Source organism: Papio anubis, chromosome X (genome assembly GCF_008728515.1).
Source record: "Papio anubis isolate 15944 chromosome X, Panubis1.0, whole genome shotgun sequence".
Taxonomy (NCBI): domain Eukaryota; kingdom Metazoa; phylum Chordata; class Mammalia; order Primates; family Cercopithecidae; genus Papio; species Papio anubis.
In genome coordinates, this window is record NC_044996.1 from 76,842,848 (window position 1) to 76,867,591 (window position 24,744).

The window sequence follows — 24,744 nt, forward strand, 5'->3', positions numbered from 1 at the left end:
GCAACAAAGCCAAATTCTCCGACAAATGAGATCTAATTAAACTAAAGAGCTTCTAAGTAATAAGCAAAAGAAACTACCAATGAGAGTGAAATATGGAAACCTACAGAATGGGAGAAAAATTCTTGCAATCTACTCCATCTGACAACAGGCTAATATCCAAAACCTACAAAGAACTCCAAATTACAAGAAAAACAAACAACCCCATCAAAAGTGGGTAAAGGATATGAACAGACATTTTCTCAAAAACAAGGCATGCATACGTTTCAACAGACACATGAAAAAATGCTCATCATCACTGGCCATCAGAGAAATGCAAATCAAAACCACAATGAGATACCATCTCACACCAGTTAGAATGGTGATCATTAAAAAGTCAGGAAACAACAGGTGCTGGAGAGGATGTGGAGAAATAGGAACACTTTTACACTGTTGGTGGGATTGTAAACTAGTTCAACCATTGTGGAAAACAGTATGACGATTCCTCAACAATCTAGATCTAGGAATACCATTTGACCCAGCCATCCCATTACTGGGTATATACCCAAAGGATTATAAATCATGCTGCTATAAAGGCACATGCACACGTATGTTTATTGTGGCACTATTCACAATAGCAAAGACTTGGAATCTATCCAAATGTCCATCAGTGACAGACTGGATTAAGAAAATGTGACACATATACACCATGGAATACTATGCAACCATAAAAAAGGATGAGTTCGTGTCCTTTGTAGGGACATGGGTGCAGCTGGAAACCATCATTCTCAGCAAACTGTCGCAAGAACAGAAAACCAAATACCGCATGTTCTCACTCATAGGTGGGAATTGGACAATGAGATCACTTGGACATGGGAAGGGGAACATCACACACTGGGGCCTATTATGGCGAGGATGGAGTGGGGAGGGATGGCACTAGGGGTTATAACTGATGTAAATGACAAGTTGATGGGTGCTGACGAGTTGATGGGTGCAGCAAACCAACATGTCACATGCATAAATATGTAACAAACCTGCATGTTGTGCACATGTACCCTAGAACTTAAAGTATAATAATAAAAAAAAAGAAAATTGGCACATATACACCATGGAATAATATGCAGCCATTAAAAAGGATGAGTTCATGTCCTTTGTAAGGACATGGATGCAGCTGGAAACCATCATTCTCAGCAATCTATTGCAAGAACAGAAAACCAAACACTGCATGTTCTCACTCATAGGTGGGAATTCAACAATGAGAACACTTGGACACAGGAAGGGGAACATCACACACTGGAACCTGTTATGGTGTGCAGGCAGGGGGAAGGGATAGTATTCAGAGATATACCTAATGTAAATGATGAGTTAATGGGTTCAGCACACCAACATGTCACATGTATGCATACGTAACAAACCTGCACGTTGTGCACATGTACCCTAGAACATAAATTATAATTTAGAAAAAGAAAAAAAAGAATATGCATAGGAAAGATAATCAAGATTAAGGAGAAAATCGAAATAGAATCTACAGAAGCTAAGAATCACAATAAAATGGTAAAAGAGCTGAAAAAATAGCCAATATAGAAAGAATGTAAGTGATCAGACCAAGCTAAAAAATACTCCAAAAGAATTTTATAATCCAATTGGCAATATTTTTTTCTTTTATTTCCGTCTTTCATTTTAAGTTCAGGGGTACATTTGCAGGATGTGCAGGTTTGTTACATAGATAAATTTGTCATAATAGTTTGTTGCACAGATTATCCCATCACCCAAGTATTAAACCCAGAATCCATTTGGTATTAAGCCCAGCATCTTCCTGACACTCTCCCTCCTCCTACACCTCAATCTCTGACAAACCCCAATGTGTGTTGTATCCCCTGTCCTGTGTCCATATGTTCTCATCATTCAGCTCCCACTTATAAGTGCGAATACCCAGTACAAGCAGAAGTATTAATAGCAGAATAGATCAAGCTGAGGATATAATCTGAGATTGAAGACTGGCTTTCTGAAATAGGATAGTCAGAAAAGAACAACTAAAAGAATTAAAAGGAACAAATAAAATTTTTGAGAAATATGGGATTATGGAGAAAGACCAAATCTACTACTCCTTGGTATATCTGAAAGAAATGGGGATAATGGAATAAACTTGGAAACATAGTTCAGGATATCTTTTGTGTAAACTTTTCTAGTTTAGCCCACACAAAAATTCAGAAAATTCAGGAAATCCTTGTAAAATACCTCACATAAAGATCAGCTCAAAGAAACATAATTATCAGATTCTCCAAGGTTGAAATATAAGGAAAAATGTTAAAGGAAACTAGAGAGTAAAAACAGATCACCTACAAAGGCAAACCCATCAGATTAACATCAAACCTCTCAGTAGAAACCTTACAAGTCAGAAGAGATTGGGGTCTCATATTTAAGATTCTTAAAAGAAATTTAACGAAGAATTTAATATCCAGCCAAGCTAAGCTTCATAAACAAAAGAGAAGTAAGATTTTTTCAGACAACCAAATGTTAATGGAATTAATTACCACAAGACTGGTCTTAAAAGAGCTCCTGTATAAAGCACTACATATAAAAAGAAAATATTGCTACTGTCCACTAAAAAAATACATTTAAGTGAACAGACCAGTAACAGTATAAAGAAACCACAAAAACAAGTCAGCATAATAAACAGCTAATAACATGATGACAGAAACAAATTCACACATATCAACACTAGTCTTGAATGTAAATGGGACAAATGCCCACTATTAAAAGACACAGAGTGACAATATGAATAAAAAAGCAAGAACCAGTAGTACAGTGAGAGACACATCTCACATCCAATGACACCCATAGGCTAAAAATAAAGGAATGAAGAAAAATTTATTAAGCAAACGGAAAACAGAAAAAAGCACAGGTTGAAATTCTAATTTTAGACAAAACAGACATTAAACCAACAAAAATTTTAAAAGACAAACAAGGGCATTACATAACAGTAAAAGTTTCAATTCAAAAAGAACACCTAACTATCCTAACTGTATATGCATCCAACACAGGAGCATTCAGATTCATAAAGCAAATTCCTAGAGATCTTCAAAGAGGCACAAACTTTCACACAATAATAATGGGAGACTTCAACACCCCACTGACAGTATTAGACTTATCACCAAGGCAGAAAATTAACAAAGACATTCATAATCTGAACTTGACACTGGACCAAAGGGATCTGATAGACATCTGCAGAACTCTCTACACCAGAACAATAGAACATACATTCTTCTCATCTGCACATGGCACATACTCTAAAATCGACCACATGAATGGACCTAAAACAATTCTCAACAAACGCAAAAAAAAAAAAAAAAAAAAAAAAATTATACCACCCTCTCTATTGGACCACAGCACAATAATAACAGAATTGAAGACTAAGAAAATTGCTAAAAACCATACAATTGCATGAAAATTAAACAACCTGCTTCTGAACAAACTTTGGGTAATATAATTAAGGCAGAAATCAATAAGTTCTTTGAAACTAATGAAAACAAAGATAGAATCTATCTATTTTCCCCATGCAATGACACCAATTTAGCAACTAACTACAGACAAAAAAAGACCTTTGTAACAACCACAAATCAGGTAATTATGCTCAGTACTTGATTTTTACTTTATATCATTGAAAGAGGTACTAAAAAGGCAGAAAAATAGTTTTGAATCACTAACACCGCCTCTTTTTATTTCCTTGCAGAGGCAGAATGATGTGGAGAATGCTTCTGTTTGCTGGAGAGTTGGGGGGAAACTAGCAAAAGAATCACCAATCCTAGTCATCAGAACTTGTATTCCCACAAGCCTCACCATCATGGGCTAAAGTGCTCTTGGTCCTTAAATATACTTGAAAGGCAGTCTAGGCCACAAGGACTGTCACACCTAGGTGAGTCCTAGGACTGAACTGGGCCAAGAGACAATGGACTTGGAGGGCATGTGACCTGAGACAACAGTCAGGAAGGCTAAGGGAGAGCTGACATCACTCCTCTCTTAACCCCAGGCTGCACAGCTCATGGCTCCCAAAAAGACCCCTTCTTTTCACATGAAGAGAGAAGACAGAAAAGTGGGAAGTACTTTGTCTTGCATCTTGGATATAGCTCAACCACAGCAAGACAGGCTACCAGTCAGAGTCATCAGACCCCTTTTCAACTGTTGAACATTTCTGGATACACTCCAAGCCAGAAGAGAACCTGCTGCCTTGAAGAAAAGGAGCTAGTCCTGGCAGCATTTATCTCCTGCTGACTGAAAAACCCTTGGATCCTGAATAGTCAACAGTGACACCCAGGTAATACATCAAGGACCTTGAGTTAGCCTCTTAGACTTGCTAGCTTCAGGGAAGACTTAGCACATTCCCAGCTCTAGTGGCTATAGGGTGAGTCTACTATTGCTTGAGAAAAGCAGAGGGAAAAGTAAAGAGGACTTTGTCTTGCACCATAGGCATCAGCTTGGCCACAGGTGGTAGAGAATCAAACAGGTTCTTAAGGTCTTCAATTCCTGAGCTTGAATCTTTGATGGCATTTCTGGACCTATCCTGGGTGAGAGAGGAGCCCACTCACATGAAGGGTGAGTCCCAGCCCAGTCAGCATTTACTACAAGCTGACTGAATAGTCCATGGGACTTAAGAAAATGTCAGCAGTAGGACATAAGGTAGACTTCTAAGGTTTTTGACTCTCATCACTGGCTCCCAGACAATACCTCTGTGCCTAACTGGGGCCTGGGGATACTGATCACCCTGAAAAGAAGGACACATACCTTGCTGGTTTGTCTGCCTACTGATTGTAAAGCCCCATGGTGTTGAGCGAACATACAAAGCATCCAGGGAGTGGTTACAGCAGGCCTTGAGAGAGTTCCAATACAGTACTGGCTTCAGGTCTGACCCAGTGCAGTTTAAGGGGTAGTGGCCACTGGGGTGCTTGTGTCAATCCATCTCAAGCTCTATGTGGCTCAGAGCAATGAGAGAAACTGTGATTTTGAGAGAAAGTAAGAAAAGAAGACAACATTTTTTGCCTGGTAATTTAGAGAATTCTACTGGATCTTGTCCAAGACCCTAAAGACCTCTATAGGTCTGCAAGAATCACAGCACTACTGAGCTTGTGATCTCCCCTAAGGCATGTACAGCTTAGATCAGCACACCTAAATCTTTTTGAATATTTGGAAAGCCTCCCCAAAGAGGACGAGTACAAACAAGCCCAGATTGTAAAGACTACAATAAAAAACTAACTCTTCAATGCCCATACACAGAAAAACATCTACCAGTATTAAGATAAGCCAGGAAAAGGTGAACGTTAAAATGGTGGATAGGAGGGAGAATGAGCTTGCAGCTGCCACTCAGACAAAGGAGTGTGTGGAGATGCACATTTGAACTTTTCTTCCAAGAGCTACCACAGGAACATACTAGGAAAGCCAAGAAAAACCACAGACCCTTTGAAGAAATTGGATCACCGCTTCACGCTCCCTGAGATGCTGAAAAACTGTGAGTCTGCTTGCTTTCTCAACGGGGAGGCTCATGGTTTGGGGCAAGGCATCAGCCCTGGTTACCAGCAGGGAGAAAATAGACTTGGTGCTGTTAGAAGGGGCACAGTGGAAGTGACACTGGCCTTTAGAACTATGAGCTCCATGAGGGAGGGATGAGGCCTGTGACTGCTGGTTTTCCTCCACTTTCCTGGCAACCTGTCTGACTCAGCAGAGGCTCCCATAATCCCCCTGGGAATATAACTCCATTGGACTGGGGAGAAAGAGGGATCATCATGGTGGACGGGAGGCAGCACTAGATTGTAGCTCTGACTCAGATGGACAGAGCAGTGATCAGAGGCTCACACTGAGAACTTCAGCTTCAGATCGACTGCAAGACAAATCAGCAATCCCGAGAGGACCCACAGACCCTATGAAGGAAGTGGACAGCTTTTACAGGATCCGGGAGACACCCCAAATATTGTGAGTGCCCCAACTGCATTACTGGGAAAGGGAGAGCCTCCTCTCCTGAAGACACTCCCACACTGGAGAAACTGAAGGTCTGTTTGCAGGAGAAGTTTCTGACCTTATATGGAGCTAAATCAATTTAGACAGCTGAGAAAAATACAGGAGTAAAGGGAGCAGCAGGAAGGTCCTGGGATCTCGCTGGGTCCCCAAGCAGTAAATTCCTGCCTAGTACCAGAGGGATCCACCGGGAGAGCAGCCAGAGCAGCCAGGGGAGGGGGAGGGGGGTGTTGGGGGCAACTCCACAGGGAGAAGGAAATCTCCAGCTGAACTTCCTAACAAATTGAATGGGGAGAGAAGCCTCCTTGCCAGAACTCAGGGGAGTGTGTGAATCCGACATGCAAACTCCACTGGTCGGGGAAGAACCATGCCCTTTTCCTTTGCAGCTGGGAGGCAGGGTAAGTGGGGCAAATTTTCAAGCCCAGCTTGCCCACTGCCTGGGATCAGACTCAGCACTGTTGGGGGCGCATAGTAGGAGTGACACTGGCTCTTTGGTTTGTGTGGGAGCTGGGTAAGGTCTGTGACTGCTGGCTTTCCCCTACTACCCTGACAACTTGCATGACTCAGCAGAGGCAGCCATAATCCTCCTAGCTACAGAACTCCAGTGATCTGCGAATCTCAGTCCCATCTTCCACAGCAGTTGCAGCAAGACCCACCAAAGGAGAGCCTGAGCTCATACATGCTTAGCCTCGGATCCAACCAACAGTCCTTCCCTACCCACCTTGGTAGCAGAAGACAAAGGGCACATAATCTTGGGAGTTCTAGAGCCCCACTCACTGCTGGATCCTTTTAATGCTACCACAGCTGATGTTCTCTGAAAAGTGCCACCTCCTGGCAAGAGGCCAACCAGCACAAAAATAGAGCATTAAACCACCAAAGCTAAGAACTCTCATGGAGTCCATTGCACCCCACCACCACCTCCACTGGAACAAATGTTGCTATCCATGGCTGAGAAACCCATAGAAGGTTCACATCACAGAACTCTGTGCAGACAATCCCCAGTAAGAGCCCAGAGCTGGGTAGACTTGCTGAGTGGCTAAACCCAGGAGAGAAAAATCACTCCAGTTCAGGTCATAGGAAGCCAAATCCATAGGGAAAGGGAGAGCATACTACAGGTAACACCCTATGGGACCAAAGAATCTGAACAACAGTCTTGAGCCTTAGACCTTCCGTCTGACAGAGCTTACCCAAATGAGAAGAAACTAGAAAACCAACTCTGGTAATAAGATAAAATAAGGCTCTTTAACGCCCCCACAAAATCACACTAGTTCACCAGCAATGGATTCAAACCAAGAAGAAATCCCTGATGCCTGAAAAATAATTCAGGAGGTTAGTCATTAAGCTAATCAGGGAGGCACCAGAGAAGAGTGAAGCCCAATAAAAGAAAATCAAAGTAAAAGGAAAAAAAAGATAAAAGAAGTGAAGGGAGAAATGTTCAAGGAAATAGATAGCTTAAAGAAAAAACAACCAAAACTTCAGGAAACATCGGACACACAGAAATGCTCTGGAAAGTCTCAGCAATAGAATTAAACAAGTAAAAGAAAAATTTTAGAGCTCGAAGACAAGGTCAAAGTAACCCAATAGAACAGAGACAAAGAAAAAGAATAAAATTATGAACAAAGCCTCCAGGAAGTCTGGGATTATGTTAAATGACCAAACCTAAGAATAATTGGTGTTCCTGAGGAAGAAAAGAATTCTAAAAGCTTAAAAAACATATTTGGGGGAATAATTGAGGAAAACTTCCCCAGCCTTGCTAGAGACATAGACATGCAAATACACGAAGCACAAGGAACACCTGGGAAATTCATCACAAAAAGATCATCAACTAGGCACATTGCCATCAGTTTATCCAAAGATAAGATGAAGGAGAAAGTCATAAGAGCTGTGAGGCAAAAGCATCAGGTAACCCATAAAGGAAAACATATCAGATTAACAGCAGATTTCTCAGAAGAAACCCTACAAGCTAGAAGGGATAGGGGCCCTATCTTCAGATTCCTCAAACATAACAATTATCAGCCAATAATTTTGTATCCAGCAAAATTAAGCATCATTTACGAAGAAAAGACACCGTCTTTTACAGACAAACAAATGCTAAGAGAATTCATCACTATGAAGCCACAACTACAAGAACTGCTAAAAGGAGCTCTAAATATTGAAACAAATCCTGGAAACACATCAAAACAAAATTTCTTGAAAACATAAATCACACAGGACCTATAAAATAAAAATACAAGTTAAAAAGCAAAAACAAAACCCAAAAAAGCCAAAGTACACAGGCACCAAATAGCATCATGAATGCAATGGCACCTCACATCTCAGTGCAGATATTGAATGTAAATGGCATAAATGTTTCACTTAAAAGATACAGAACCACAGAATAGATAAAAACTCAACAACCAAGTGTTTGCTGCCTTTAGGAGACTCATCTAACACATATGGACTCACATAAACTTAGAGTAGAGAGGTGGAAAAGGCATTTCATGCAAATGGACACCAAAAGCAAGCAGGAGTATTCTTATGTGAGACAAAACAAACTAAGGAAACAGCAGCTAAAAGAGACAAAGAGGGACATTACATAATGGCAAAAGGCCTTGTCCAGCAGAAAAATATCACAATCCTAAATATATGTGCACCTAACACTGGAGCTCCCAAATTTATAAAGCAATTACTAATAGACCTAAGAAATGAGATAGATAGCAACAAAATAATAGTGGGGGACTTCAATACTCCACTGACAGCACTAGGCAGGTCATCCAGACAGAAAGTCAACAAAGAAACAATGGATTTGAACTATTCCTTGAAAATGGATATAACAGATATATACATTACATTTTATCCAACAACAACAGAATACAGTCTATTCAACAGTGTATGGAACTTTCTCCAAGATAGACCATATGATAGGCCATTAAATGAGACTCAATACATTTAAGATAATTGAAATTACATCAAGCACTCTCTCAGACCACAGTGGAATAAAAGTGGAAATCAACTCCAAAAGGAACTTTCAAAACCATGCAAATACATGGAAATTAAATAACTTTTTCTGAATGATCCAAGGTCAAAAATTAAATCAAGAAGGAAATTAAAAAATTCTTTGAAATGAATGACAATGATAACACAACATATCAAAACCTCTAGTATACAGCAAAAGGCGGTGCTAAGAGGAAAGTTCATAGTCCTAAATGCCTACATTAAAAAGACTGAAGGAGCACAAACAGACAAGCTAGGGTCACACCTCAAGTAACTAGAGAAACAAGTACAAACCAAACCCAAACTCAGCAGATGAAAGGAAACAACCAGACAGCAGAACTAAATAAAATTAAAACAAAGAAAACAATGTGAAAGATAAATGAACAAAAATCTGTTTTTAAAAAAGATAAAACTGATAAACCATTAGCAAGATAAACCAAGAAAAAAAGAGAGAAAATTCAAACAACCTCACTAAGAAATGAAACAGGAGATAGGACTGACTCCACTGAAATACAAAAGATCATTCAAGGCTACTATGAACATCTTTACACACATAAACTGGAAAACCTAGATGAGATGGACAAATTTGGAAAAAAATACAACCCTTCTAGCTTTAATCAGGAAGAATTAGATACCCTGAACAGACCAATAACAAACAGCAAGAATAAAATGGTAATTTTTCTTGTTTGTTTGTTTGGACTTTGAATTTCTGAAAGTACAAGTAATTAAGGCATGGGGTTATCCCCAAGCTCTTGATTGTCCTTTATTTATTTTTTTATTATTATACTTTAAGTTCTGGGATACATGTGAAGAATGCTGAGGCTTGTTATATAGGTATACACGTGACATGGTGGTTGGCTGCACCCATCAGCCCATCGTCCACATTAGGTACTTGTCCTAATGCTATCCCTCCTGAAGAACCCCACACCCTGACAGTCCCCGGTGTGTGATATTCCCCTCCCTGTGTCCATGTGTTCTCATTGTTCATATCCCACTTATGAGTGAGAACATGTGGTGTTTGGCCTTCTGTTCCTGTCTTAGTTTGCTGAGAATGATGATTTCCAGCTTCATCCATGTCCCTGCAAAGGACATGAACAAAAATTACCCACAAAAATAAGGCCAGGATCAGAAGAATTCACAGCAGAATTTAACCAGATTTTTTTTTGAAAGTTATCAATCCTTTTGACACTATTCCACAATATAGAGAAAGAAGGAACCCTACTTAAATTATTCTGTGAAACCAGCACTACCCTAATACCAAAACCAGGAAAAGACATAACCAAAAAGACACCTACAAACAAACATCTCCAATAAACAGAGATGCTAAAATCCTTAACCAAATACTAGCTAACCAAATCCAAAAACATATCAGAAAGATAATCCACCATGATCAAGTAGATTTCATAGCAGGGATGCAGGGAGGTTTAACATATACAAGTCAAAAAATGTGATACACCACATAAACAGAATTAAAAACATATATCACACGATCATCTAAATAGATGCAGAAAAATCATTTGACAAAATTCAGCATTCCTTTATAATTAAAACTCTCAGTAAAATTGGTGTACAAGGGACTTACCTCAATGTCAGTAAACAGACAACCCACGGAGTGAGAGAAAAATCTTCACAATCTATACATCTGACAAAGGACTAATGTCAACAATCAACAACAAACTCAAATAAATCAGTAAGAAGGAAATAAACAATCCCATCAAAAAGTGAGCTAAGAACATGAATAGACAATTCTCAAAGGAAGATAAACAAATGGCCAACAAAGATATGAAAAAATGCTCAACACCAGTAATGATCAGAAAAATGCAAATCAAAACTACAATGTGATACCACTTTACTCCTGCAAGAATGGCCATAATAAAAAAATCAAAAACCAGTAGATGTTGGCGTGGATGCCGTGATCAGGGAATGCTTCTACACTGCTGGTGTGAGTGTAAACTAGCACAGTCACTATAGAAAACGGTGCGGAGATTCCTTAATGAACTAAAAGTAAAACTACCATTTGATCCAGCAATCCCACTACGGCATATCTGCCCATAGGAAAAAAAGTCATTATTCGAAAAAGATACTTGCACATACATGTTTATAGCAACACCATTCATAATTGCAAAATCATGGAACCCACTCAAATGCCCATCAATCAACAAGTAGATAAAGTAACTGTGGTATGAGTGTGTGTGTGTATGTGTGTGTATATATATATATATATGTATACACACATACACACACACATGAATACTACTCAGCCATAAAAAAAGAATGAATTAGCAGCATGTACAGTGACCTGGATGAGATTGGAAGCTATTATTCTGAGCGAAGTAACTCAGGAATGGAAAAGGAAATATTGTATGTTCTCACCGATATGTGGGAGCTAAGCTATGAGGATGCAAAGGCATAAGAATATTATAATGGGCTTTGGGGACTTGGGAAGAAAAGTAGGGGGGAGGGATAATAGACTACAAATATGGTGCAGTGTATACTGCTAAGATTATCGGTGAACCAAAGTCTCACAAATCACCACTAAAGAACTTACATATGTAACTTAATAACACCTGTTCCCCAATAACTCATAAAGTAAAAACTCCATTGGACTGAGAACCACACCATCATCCACCACAGCAACCACAGCAAGCCCCACCCAAGGAATGGCTAAGTGTAGACACGCCTATCCCTGGCCCCACCAGGTGGTCTTTCTCTATTCACCCTGGTAGCCAAAGACAAAGGTCACAATCTTTTGGGAGCTCTATGGGACTGTCTACCTTCTGAGAAACCCGAATACTTAACTAGGTGTCCCTAGGAAAAGTTTGCATCCCCCTATAGTACTATAGCAGCTAATGCACTCTTTTTTTCTTTTTTCTTAAACTTTAAGTTCTGGGAAACATGTGCAAAAGGTGCAGGTTTGTTACATAGGTATACATGTGCCATGGTGGTTTGCTGCACCCATCAACCCATGATCTAGGTTTTAAGCCCCACATGTATTAGGTATTTGTCCTAATGCTCTCCCTCCCCTTGCCCCCCACACCCTAACAGGCCCCAGTGTGTGATGCTTCCCTCCCTGTGCCCATGTGTTCTCTTTGTTCAACTCCCACTTATAAGTGAGAATATGCGATGTTTGATTTTCTGTTCCTGTGTTAGTTTGCTGAGAATGATGGTTTCCAGCTTCATCCATATTACTGCAAAGGACATGAACTCATTCCTTTTTATGACTGCATAGTATTCTTTATCCAGTCTATCATTGGTAAGCATTTGAGATGGTTCCAAGTCTCCACTACTGTGAATAGCACTGCAATAAACATATGTTTGCATGTGTCTTTATATTAGAATAATTTATATTCCTTTTGGTAAATACCCAGTAATGGGATTGCTGGGTGAAATGTTATTTCTGTTTCTAGATCTTTGAGGAATCACCACAATGCCTTCCAAAATGGCTGAACTAATTTACACAACCACTAACTGTGTAAAATGTTCCTATTTCTTCACATTCTCACCAGCATCTATTGTTTCCTCATTTTTTAAATGATCACCATTCTAAATGGTGTGAGATGGTATCTCATTGTGGTTTTGATTTACATTTCTGTAATGACCAGTGATGATTAGCTTTTTTTCCTTTTTTTTTTTTTTTTTTTGGCCGCATAAATATCTTCTTTTGAGAAGTGTCTGTTCATATCCTTTGTCCACTTTTTGATGGGGTTGTTTGCTTCTTGTAAATTTGTTTAAGTTTCTTGTGGATTCTGGATATTAGACGTTTCTCAGATGGATACATTGCAAAAATTTTCTCCCATTCTGTAGGTTGCCTGTTCACTCTGATGATAGTTTCTTTGACTGTGCAGAAGCTCTTTAGTTTAATTAGATCCCATTTGTCAATTTTGGCTTTTGTTGCCATTGCATTTTGTGTTTTAGTCATGAAGTCTTTTCCCATGCCTATGTGCTGAATGGTATTGCCTAGGTTTTCTTCTAGGGTTTTCATGGTTCTAGGTTTTACATTTAAGTCATTAATCCACCTTAATTTTTGTATAAGGTGTAAGGAAGGGGTCAAGTTTCAGTTTTCTGTATATGGCTAGCCAGTTTTCCCAGCACCATTTGTTAAATAACAAATGATTTCCCACTGCTTGTTTTTGTCAGGTTTGTCAAAGATCAGATGGTTGTAGATGTGTGGTGTTATTTCTGCGGTGTCTGTTCTGTACAATTGACCCATATATCTGTTTTGGTACCAGTACCATGCTGTTTTGGTTACTGTAGCCTTGTAGTATAGTTTGAAGTCAGGTAGGGTGATGCCTCCTGCTTTGTTCTTTTTGCTTAGGATTGTCTTGGCTATACAGGCTCTTTTTGGTTCTATATAAAATTTAAAGTAGTTTTTTCTAGTTCTGTGAAGAAAGTCAGTGGTAGCTTGATGGGTATAGCATTGAATCTGTAAATTACTTTGGGCAGTATGGCCATTTTCACGATATTGCTTTTTCCAATCCATGAGCACAGAATGCTTTTCCGTTTGTTTGTGTCCTATTTTTTCCTTGAGCAGTGGTTTGTAGTTATCTTTGAAGAGGTCCTTCATGTCCCTTGGACGTTGTATTCCTAGGTGTTTTATTTTCTTTGTAGCAATTGTGAATGGGAGTTCACTCATGATTTGGCTCACTGTTTGTCTATTATTAACGTATAGGAATACTTGTGAATTTTGCATTGTTTTGCATCCTGAGACTTTGCTGAAGTTGTTTATCAGGTTAAGGAGTTTTTGGGCAGAGACAATGAGGTTTTCTAAATATACAATCAGGTCATCTGCAAACAGACAATTTGACCTCCTCTCTTCCTATTTGAATATGCTTTATTTATTTTTCTTTCCTGATTTTCCTGGCCAGAACTTTCAGTACTATGTTGAAAAGGAGTGATGAGGGGGCATCCTTGTCTTGTGACAGTTTTCAATGAAAATGCTTCCACCTTTTACCCATTCAATATGACATTGGCTATGGGTTTGTCATAAATAGCTCTTATCATTATGAGATATGTTCCACCAATACCTTGTTTATTCAGTGTTTTTATCATGAAGGGGTGTTGAATTTTATTGAAGGCCATTTCTGCATCTATTTAGATAATCCTGTGGTTTTTGTCATTGGTTCTGTTAATGTGATGGATTATGTTTACTGATTTCCATATGTTGAACCAGCCTTGCATTTCAGGGATGAAGCTGACTTGATCCTGGTGGATAATCTTTTTGAGATGCTGCTGGATTCAGTTTGTCTGTATTTTATTGAGGATTTTCGCATCGATGTTCATCAGGGCAATTGGCCTAAAGTTTTCTCTTTTTGTTGTGTCTCTGCCACGTTTTGGTATCAGGATAATGGTGGCCTCATAAAATGAGTTAGGGAGAAGTCCCTCTTCTTCTGTTGTTTGGAATAGATTCAGAAGGAATGGTACAAGTCTCTCTTTGTACCTCTGGTAGAATTCAGCTGTGAATCCATCTGGTCCTGGGCTTTTTTTGGTTGTTAAGCTACTGATTTCTGCCTCAATATCACAACTTGTTGTTATTCTATTCAGGGATTCGACTTTTCCTGGTTTAGTCTTGTGAGAGTGTATGTGTCAAGGATTTAACTATTTCATCGAGATTTTCTAGTTTATTTGCATAGAGGTGTTTATAGTATTGTTTGAGGGTAGTTTATATTTCTGTGGGATCAGTCATGATAACTCATTTATCATTTTTTTATTGTGTCTATTTGATTCTTCTCTCCTTTCTTCTTTATTAGTTTGGTTAGGGGTCTGTCTATTTTGTTAATCTTTTCAAAAAACCAGCTCCTGGATTCATTCATTTTTTGAAAAGTTTTCTTTTCTCTATCTCCTTCAGTTCCGCTCAGATGTTAGTTATTTCTTATCTTCTGCTGGCTTTTGAATTTCTTCGCTTTTGCTTGCCTAGTTCTTTTAATTGTGATGTTAGAGTGTCAATTTTAGATCTTTCCCACTTCCTAAGGTGAGCATTTAGTGCTATAAATTTCCCTCTTAACACTGCTTTAGCTGTGTTCCAGAGATTCTGGTATGTTGTGTCTTTCTTCTCATTGGTTTTAGAGAACTTATTTATTTCTGCCTTAATTTTGTTATTTACCCAGTACTTGTTCACGAGCAGGTTCTTCAGTTTCCATGTAGTTGTGCAGTTTTGAGTGAGTTTCTTAATCGTGAGTTCTAATTTGATTGAACCGTGTTCTGAGAGACTGTTTGTTATGATTTCCATTCTTTTTTATTTGCTCAGGAGTGTTTTACTCTCAAGTATGTGGTCAACTTTAGATTAAGTGCTATGTGGTATTGAGAACAATGTATATTCTGTTGATTTGAGGTGGAGAGTTCTGTAGATGTCTATTAGGTCTGCTTGGTCCAGAGCTGAGTTCAAGTCCTGAATATTCTTTTAAATTTTTTGTCTAATATTGACAGTTGGGTTTTATATTCTCCCGCAATTTTTACATGAGAGTCTAAGTCTCATTGTAGGTCTCTGAGACCTTGCTTTATTAATTCTGGGTGCTCCTGTATTGAGTGCATATATATTTAGTGCTCTGGGTGCTCCTGTATTGAATGCATATATATTTTCTTATTGCATTGATCCCTTTAGGATTGCAAGCCTTGCTTCTTTTTGCTTTCCATTTGCTTGGTAAATATTCCTCCGTCCCTTTATTTTGAGCCTATATGTGTCTTTGCACATGAGATGGGTCTCTTAAATACAGCACACCAATTGTTCTTGACTCTTTATCCAACTTGCCAGTCTGTGTCTTTTAATTGGGGCACTTAGCCCATTTACATTTAAGTTTAATGTTGTTATGTGTAAATTTGATGTCGTCATCATGATGCTAGCTGTTTATTTTGTACATTAGTTGATGCTGTTTCTTCATAGCCTCGTTGATCTTTATGTTTTGGTATGTTTTTGCCGTGGCTGTTACTGGTTTTCCCTTCCCATATTTAGTGCTTCCTTAAGGAGCTCTTGTAAGGCAGGACTGGTGGTGACAAAATGGCTCAGCATTTGCTTCTCTGCAAAGGATTTTATTTCTCCTTTGCTTATGAAGGTTAGTTTGCCTGGATGTGAAATTCTGGACTGAACATCCTTTTCTTGAATAATGTTAAATATTGACCCCCACTCTTTCCTGGCCTGTAGGATTTCTGCAGAGAGATCCACTGTTAGTGTGACGGGCTTGTTTGTTGGCAACCCGATCTTTCTCTCTGGTTGTCCTTAACATTTTTTCCTTCATTTCAACCTTGGAGAATCTAATGATTATGTGTCTTGGGCTTCATCTTCTTGAGGAGTATCTTAGTGGTTTTCTCTGTATTTCCTGCATCTGAATGTTGGTCTGTCTTGCGAGGTTGGGGAAATTCTCCTGCATACTATTGCAAAGTGTGTTTTCCAACTTGGTTCCATTCTCCCTGTCACTTTAAGGTATATCAATGAATCCTAGGTTTGGTCGTTCACATAGTCCCATATTTCTTGGAGGTTTTTGTTCCCTTTCATCTTTTTTTTTTTCTAATCTTGTCTTCATGCTGTATTTCATTAAGTTGATTTTCAATCTCTGATATTCTTTCTTCTGCTTGATTGATTCCACTATTGCTAATTGTGTATGCTTCACGAAGTTCTTGTGCTGTGTTTTTCAGCTCCATTGGGTCAATTATGTTCTTCTCTAAAATGTTTTTTTCTAGATAGCAGTTCCTGTAACCTTTTGTCACCATTCTTAACTTCCTTGCATTGGGTTAAGACATGCTTCTTTAGCTCAGAGGAGTTGGTTATTACCCACCTTTTGAAGCCTACTTCTGTCAATTCATCAAAATCATTCTCCATTCAGTATGGTGCCCTTGCTGGAGAGGAGTTGCAATCATTTGGAGGAGAAGGGGCATTTTAATATTTGGAATTTTCAGCATTTTTGCACTGTTTTTTCCTCATCTTCATGGATTTACGTATCTTTGATCTTTGAGTCTGATGGCCTGTTGGATGGGGTTTTTCTGTTGGCATTGTTTTTGTTGATGTTGATGTTATTGCTTTCTGTTTGTTAGTTTCTTTTCTAACAGTCAGGCCCCTCATCTGCTGAAGTTTGCCTCAGGTCCACTCCAGACCCTGTTTGCCTGGGTATCACCAGTGGATGCTGCAGAACAGCAAAGATTGCTGCCTGCTCCTTTCTCTGGAAGATTTGTCCCAGAGGGGCACCTGCCTGATGCCAGCTGGGGCTCTCCTTTGTGAGGTGTCTGTTGACCCCTGTTGGTGTATCCCAGTTAGGAGGCATGGGGTACAGGGGCTCCCTTGAGGAGGCAGCCTGTCCTTTAGCAGAGCTCAAATGCTGTGCTGAGAGATCTGCTGCTATCTTCAGTGCCAGCAGGCAGGAACATTTAAGTCTATTGACGCTGCACTCATATCTGTCCCTTCCCCCAGGTGCTCTGTCTCAGGGAGGCAGGAGTTTTATCTATAAGCCCCTGACTGTGGCTGTTGCCTTTCTTTCAGAGATGCCTTGCCCAGTGAGGTGGTATCTAGAGAGGCGGTCTGGCCCCATGCACTTTGCCATGCCATACATTTGACATGCAGAATGTGAGTTCTGCAGTCAGAGTTAACACTGTGAGGGGAAAACCAGCTACTCAAGCCTCAGTAATGTTGGACGCCCCTCCCTCACTGAGCTTGATTGTCCCAGGTTGACTTCAGACTGCTGTGCTGGCAGTGAGAAACTCAAGCCAGTGGTTCTTAGCTTGTTGGGCTCTGTGGGAGTGGGACCCTTTGTGCAAGACTACTTGGCTCCTTGGCTTCAGTCCCCTTTCCAGGGGAGAGGACAGATCTGTCTCACTGATTTTCCAGGTGCCACAGGGAGAAAGAAAATGCAGCTACCTCAATGTGTGCCCAAACAGCTGCCCATTTTTGTGCTCTAAACCCAGAGTCCTGGTGGTGTAGGCACATGAGGGAATCTCCTGGTCTAGGAGTTTCAAAAACTGTGAGAAAAGCATAGTATCTGGGCCAGATAGCACAGTCCATCATGGCACAGTCCCTCACAGCTTCCCTTGAATAGGGAAGGAAGCTCCCCATCCTCTTACACTTCCCAGGTTAGGTGACAGCCCACCCTGTTCCCTCTCACCCTCCGTGGGCTGCACCCACTGTCTAACCAGTCCCAATGAGATGAACCATGTACCTCAGTTGGAAATGCAGAAGTCACTCTCTTTCGTTGGTCTCACTGGCAGCTGCAGACCAAAGCTGTTCCTATTTCTCCATCTTGCCAGCTCTCCCCACTAATGCAATCTTGAAAGTACCACATCTTGGCTGCAGGTCAACCAACATGAAACCAGTAAATAAACAAAATCACAACCAAGAACCCTCACAGAGTCCACTTTACTTCCCTGCTAAGTCCACTGGAGCAGATGCTGGTATTCACAGCTGCAAGACCTTAAGACAGATCACATCACAGGACTCTTTGCAGACACTCCACATTATCAGCCTGGAGCCCAGTAGCTCTGCTGGGTGTCTAGACCCAGAAGAGAAAAACCAATTCCTGCAGTATGGCTCTCAGGAAACCCCATTTCTAGGAGAAGGGGAAGAACACCACATTAAGCGAGCACAAAAGAGTCTGAAGAGCAAGGCCTGAATCCTAGATCTTCTCTCTGACATAGTCTACCCAAATGAGAAGGAACCAGGAAAACAGTACTGGTAATATTACAAAACAAGGTTTTTTAACACCTCCAAAAGATTATATGAGCCCACCAGTAATAGATCCAAACTATGATAAGATAACTGAATGGCCAGGAAACGAATAGAGATGGTCAATTATTAAGCTAAAAATGGAAGTGTCAGAGAAAGGTCAATTCCAACTTAAAGAAATAAACAGACATGATACGGTATATAAAAAGGAAATTCTTAGTGAAATATAGATCATAAATAAAAAGACATCACAACTTCTGAAAATCAAGAACACACAAAAAATGCCAAATGCACTGGAAATTCTCAGCAATAGAATTGAACAAGCAAAAGAAAAACCTTGGAGCTCAAAGACAAGGCTTTCAAATTAACCCAATCTGACAAAGACCAAAAAAAAAAAAAAAAAACAAACAGTACAAAAATGAACAAAACCTCCAAGAACTTTGGGACTATGTTAAAACCTAAGAATAATTTTTGCTCCCAAGGAAGAAGAAAAATCTAAAATTTTAAAAATATATTTGAGGAAATAATAATAATAATAAAAACTTCTCCCTCCTTGCTAGAAATCTAGACATCCTAATACAAGAAGCTCAGAAAACACATGGGGAATTCGTTATAGGAAGATCATCGACTAGGCACATAGTCACCAGGTTATCTAAAGTCAAAAAGGAGAAAAAAATCTTAAGAGATGTGAGGAAAAAGTATCAGGTAGCCTACAAAAGAAAACCAATCAGATTAACAGCAGATTTCTCAGCAGAAAACCTACAAGCTAGAAGGAATTGGGGTCCTATTTTTAGCCTCCTCAAACAAAGCAATTATCAGCCAAGAATATTGTATCCAGCAAAACTAAGCTTCATAAATGAAAGAAAAATATAGGGTTTTTTTTAGAAAAACAAATGCTGACAGCATTCACCACTACCCAGCCAGCACTACAAAACTGTTAATAAGAGCTCTAAATTTTTAAACTAATCCCCAAAATAAACCAAAATAGAATCTTCTTAAGTCACAAATCTCACAGGACTTACAACAATAGTACAGAAAAATAGCATAATGAATAGAATATTACCTCACTTCTCAATACTAACATTGAATGTAAATGGCCTAAATGTTCCACTTAATGATACAAAATGGCAGAATGAATAATAATCCACCAACCAAGTTTCTGCTGTTTTCAAGAGACTTGTGTAACACAAAAGGATTCATATAAACTTAAGGTAAATGAGTAGAACAAGATATTCTATGCAAATGGACACCAAAAGTGAGCAGGAGTAGCTATTCTTTTATCCGATGAAACAAATTTAAAGCTACAGCAGTTAAAAAACAGACAAAGAGGGACATTACATAATGACAAAAAAACTTGTCCAACAGGAAAATATATCACAATTCTAAATATATATGCATCTAACACAGGAGCTCACAAATTTACAAAACAATTACTACTAGATGTAAGAAATGAGACTTGGGTAACAATAATAGTGAAGACCTTTAATACTCCACTGACAGCAGTAGCTATGTCATTAAGAGAGAAAGTAAAAAAAAGAAACAGTGGACTTAAACTATTTTCTAGAACAATGGACTTAACATATTTACAGAACATTCTACCAAGAAACTGCAGAATATACATTTTATCCCTCAGCACATGGAATATTCTCCAAAATAGACAATATAATAGGCCAGAAAACAAGTCTTAAGAAATTTAGAAAATCAAAACTATAACAAGTACTCTCTCAGACCACAGTCAAATAAAATTAAAAATCAGCTTCAAAAGGAACCCGAAAAACCATGCAAATACATGAAAATTTAATAATCTGCTTCTGAATAATCATTGGGTAAACAATGAAATCAAGATGAAAATTTAAAAATTCTTTAAACTAAATTATAATAGTGACACAACTTATCAAAACCTCTGGGACACAGCAAAAGCAGTGTTAAGTGGAAAGTTCATAACCTTGAACACCTACATCAAAATGTATGAAAGCAGAAACAGACAATGTAAGGTCACACCTTACAGAGCTGGCAAAACAAGAACAAACCAAACTCAAATCCAGTGGGGGGGGGGGGAAGATAACCAAGATCACAGCAGAAGTAAATGAAATTGAAACCAAAAAATCCACAAAATATAAATGAAACAAAAAGCTGGTTCTTTGAAAAGATAAATAAAATTGATACACCATTAGTGAAATTAACAAAGAAAAGAAGACAGCAGAACCAAATAAGCTCAATTAGAAATAAAATGGGAGATATTACAACTGATACCACAGAAACACAAAAGATTACTCAAGGCTACTATAAACACATTTATACACATAAAATAGAAAACCTAGAGAGGATGGATGAATTTCTGGAAATATACAACCCTCCCAGATTAAACCAGGAAGACATAAACCTATGAACAAGCAGCAAGATTGAATTGTTTTTAGAAAATTGTCAACAACAAAAATAAAGATTAGGACCAGAAGGATTCAAAGTTGAAATCTATCAGACATTCAAAGCAAAATTGGTACCAATCTTAATGACACTGTTCCACAAGATTTGGAGATAGGAAATCCTTCCTAAATCATTCTATGAAGCCAGTATCACCCTATTACCAAAACCAGAACAGGACATAGTAAAAAAAAGACCACCACAGACCAATATCTCTAGTAAACACAAATGCAAAAATTTTCAACGAATACTAGTAAACTGAATCTAACAGCATATCAAAAAAGTAATCCACCATGATCAAGTAGGTTTTATACCAGGGATGCAGGAACTGAATCTAACAGCATATCAAAAAAATAATCCACCATGATCAAGTAGGTTTTATACCAGGGATGCAGGGATGGTTTAACATATGTAAGTCAATAAATGTGATACACCACATATAGAGAATTGAAAACAAAAATCACATGATAATCTCAATAGACACACAAAGAAGCATTTGACAAAATGCAGCATCTTATTATAATTAAAATCCTCAGCAAAATCGGCATAGAGAGGACATACATTAAGGTAATAAAAGTCACCTTTGGAGAACTCACAGCCAACATTATACTGAATGGGGAAAAATTGAAAGCATTTCCCCTAAAAATTGGAACAAGACAAGGATGCTAAATTTTACCACTTATATTCAATATGATACTGGAATTCTTAGCCAGAGCAATCAGACAAGAGAAAAAAATAAAGGGCATCCAAATTGGTAAAGAGGAAGTCAAACTGTCACTGTTTGCTGATGATATGATTGTGTACCTAGAAAACCCTAAAGACTTGCCCAAAAAGCTCCCAAAACTGGTAAATGAATTCAGCAAAGTGTCAGGGTAGAAAAGTTAATGTACACAAATCAGTGTATAGCTCTGCTATTCACCAACAGCCACTAAGCTGAGTATTATATCAAGAACTCAACCCCTTTTATAATAGCTGCAAAAAAGTAAAATCCTTACAGATATACCTAGCCAAGGAGGTGAACGAACTTCATAAGGAAAACTAACATTGCTAAAAGAACTTATCCGGACAAAAACAAATGGAAACATATCCAATGCTCATAAATGGGTAAATCAATATGGTGAAAACTATCATTCTGCCTAAAGCAATCTACAAATTCAATGCAATTCCCATCAAAATATCACAATCGTTCTTCACAGAACTAGAAAAAGCAACCTTAAAATATATACGAAAGCAAAAATGAGCCCGCATAGCCAAGGAGAGACTAAGCAAAAAGAACAAATTTCGAGGCATAACATTTCCAGACTTCAAACTATACTATAAGGGCATAGTCACCAAAATAGCATGTACTGGTTTAAAAATAGGCACATAGACCAATGTAAGAGAATAAAGAACCCAGAAATAGACTTAAATACTTACATCCAAGTGATCTTTGACAAAGCAAACAAAAACATAAAGTTGGCGGGGGCGGAGCAAGATGGCCAAATAGGAACAGCTCCAGTGTCCAACTCCCAGCGCGAGCAACACAGAAGACCGGTGATTTCTGCATTTTCAACTGAGGTACTGGGTTCATCTCACTGGGGAGTGCCGGACAATCGGTGCTGGTCAGCTGCTGCAGCCCGACCAGCCAGAGCTGAAGCAGGGCGAGGCATTGCCTCACCTGGGAAGCGCAAGGGGGAAGGGAATCCCTTTTCCTAGCCAGGGGAACTGAGACACACAACACCTGGAAAATCGGGTAACTCCCACCCCAATACTGCGCTTTAAGCAAACAGGCACACCAGGAGATCATATACCACACCTGGCCGGGAGGGTCCCACACCCACGGAGCCTCCCTCATTGCTAGCACAGCAGTCTGTGATCTACCAGCAAGGCAGCAGCCAGGCTGGGGGAGGGGCGCCCGCCATTGCTGAGGCTTAAGTAGGTAAACAAAGCTGCTGGGAAACTCGAACTGGGTGGAGCTCACAGCAGCTCAAGGAAACCTGCCTGTCTCTGTAGACTCCACCTCTGGGGACAGGGCACAATAAACAATAACAAACCCAGCAGAAACCTCTGCAGACGCAAATGACTCTGTCTCACAGCTTTGAAGAGAGCACTGGATCTCCCAACACGGAGGTTGAGATCTGAGAAGGGACAGACTTCCTCTCAAGTGGGTCCCTGACCCCTGAGTAGCCTAACTGGGAGACGTCCCCCACTAGGGGCAGTCTGACACCCCACACCTCACAGGGTGGAGTACACCCCTGAGAGGTAGCTTCCAAAGCAAGAATCAGACAGGTACACTCGCTGTTCAGAAATATTCTATCTTCTGCAGCCTCTGCTGCTGATACCCAGGCAAACAGGGTCTGGAGTGGACCTCAAGCAATCTCCAACAGACCTACAGCTGAGGGTCCTGACTGTTAGAAGGAAAACTATCAAACAGGAAGGACACCTACACCAAAACCCCATCAGTACATCACCATCATCAAAGACCAGAGGCAGATAAAACCACACAGATGGGGAAAAAGCAGGGCAGAAAAGCTGGAAATTCAAAAAATAAGAGCGCATCTCCCCCGGCAAAGGAGCACAGCTCATCGCCAGCAACGGATCAAAGCTGGACGGAGAATGACTTTGACGAGATGAGAGAAGAAGGCTTCAGTCCACCAAATTTCTCAGAGCTAAAGGAGGAATTACGTACACAGCGCAAAGAAACTAAAAATCTTGAAAAAAAAGTGGAAGAATTGATGGCTAGAGTAATTAATGCAGAGAAGGTCATAAATGAAATGAAAGAGATGAAAACCATGACACAAGAAATACGTGACAAATGCACAAGCTTCAGTGACCGACTCGATCAACTGGAAGAAAGAGTATCAGCGATTGAGGATCCAATCAATGAAATGAAGCGAGAAGAGAAACCAAAAGAAAAAAGAAGAAAAAGAAATGAACAAAGCCTGCAAGAAGTATGGGATTATGTAAAAACACCAAATCTACGTCTGATTGGGGTGCCTGAAAGTGAGGGGGAAAATGGAACCAAGGTAGAAAACACTCTTCAGGATATCATCCAGGAGAACTTCCCCAACGTAGTAGGGCAGGCCAACATTCAAATCCAGGAAATACAGAGAACGCCACAAAGATACTCCTCGAGAAGAGCAACACCAAGACACATAATTGCCAGATTCACCAAAGTTGAAATGAAGGAAAAAATCTTAAGGGCAGCCAGAGAGAAAGGTCGGGTTACCCACAAAGGGAAGCCCATCAGACTCACAGCAGATCTCTCGGCAGAAACTCTACAAGCCAGAAGAGAGTGGGGGCCAATATTCAACATTCTTAAAGAAAAGAATTTTCAACCCAGAATTTCATATCCAGCCAAACTAAGTTACATAAGTGAAGGAGAAATAAAATCCTTTACAGATAAGCAAATGCTTAGAGATTTTGTCACCACTAGGCCTGCCTTACAAGAGACCCTGAAGGAAGCACTAAACATGGAAAGGAACAACCGGTACCAGCCATTGCAAAAACATACCAAAATGTAAAGACCATCAAGGCTAGGAAGAAACTGCATCAACTAACGAGCAAAATAACCAGTTAATATCATAATGGCAGGAGCAAGTTCACACATAACAATCTTAACCTTAAATGTAAATGGACTAAATGCTCCAATTAAAAGACACAGACTGGCAAACTGGATAAAGAGTCAAGACCCATCAGTCTGCTGTATTCAGGAGACCCATCTCACACGCAGAGACATACATAGGCTC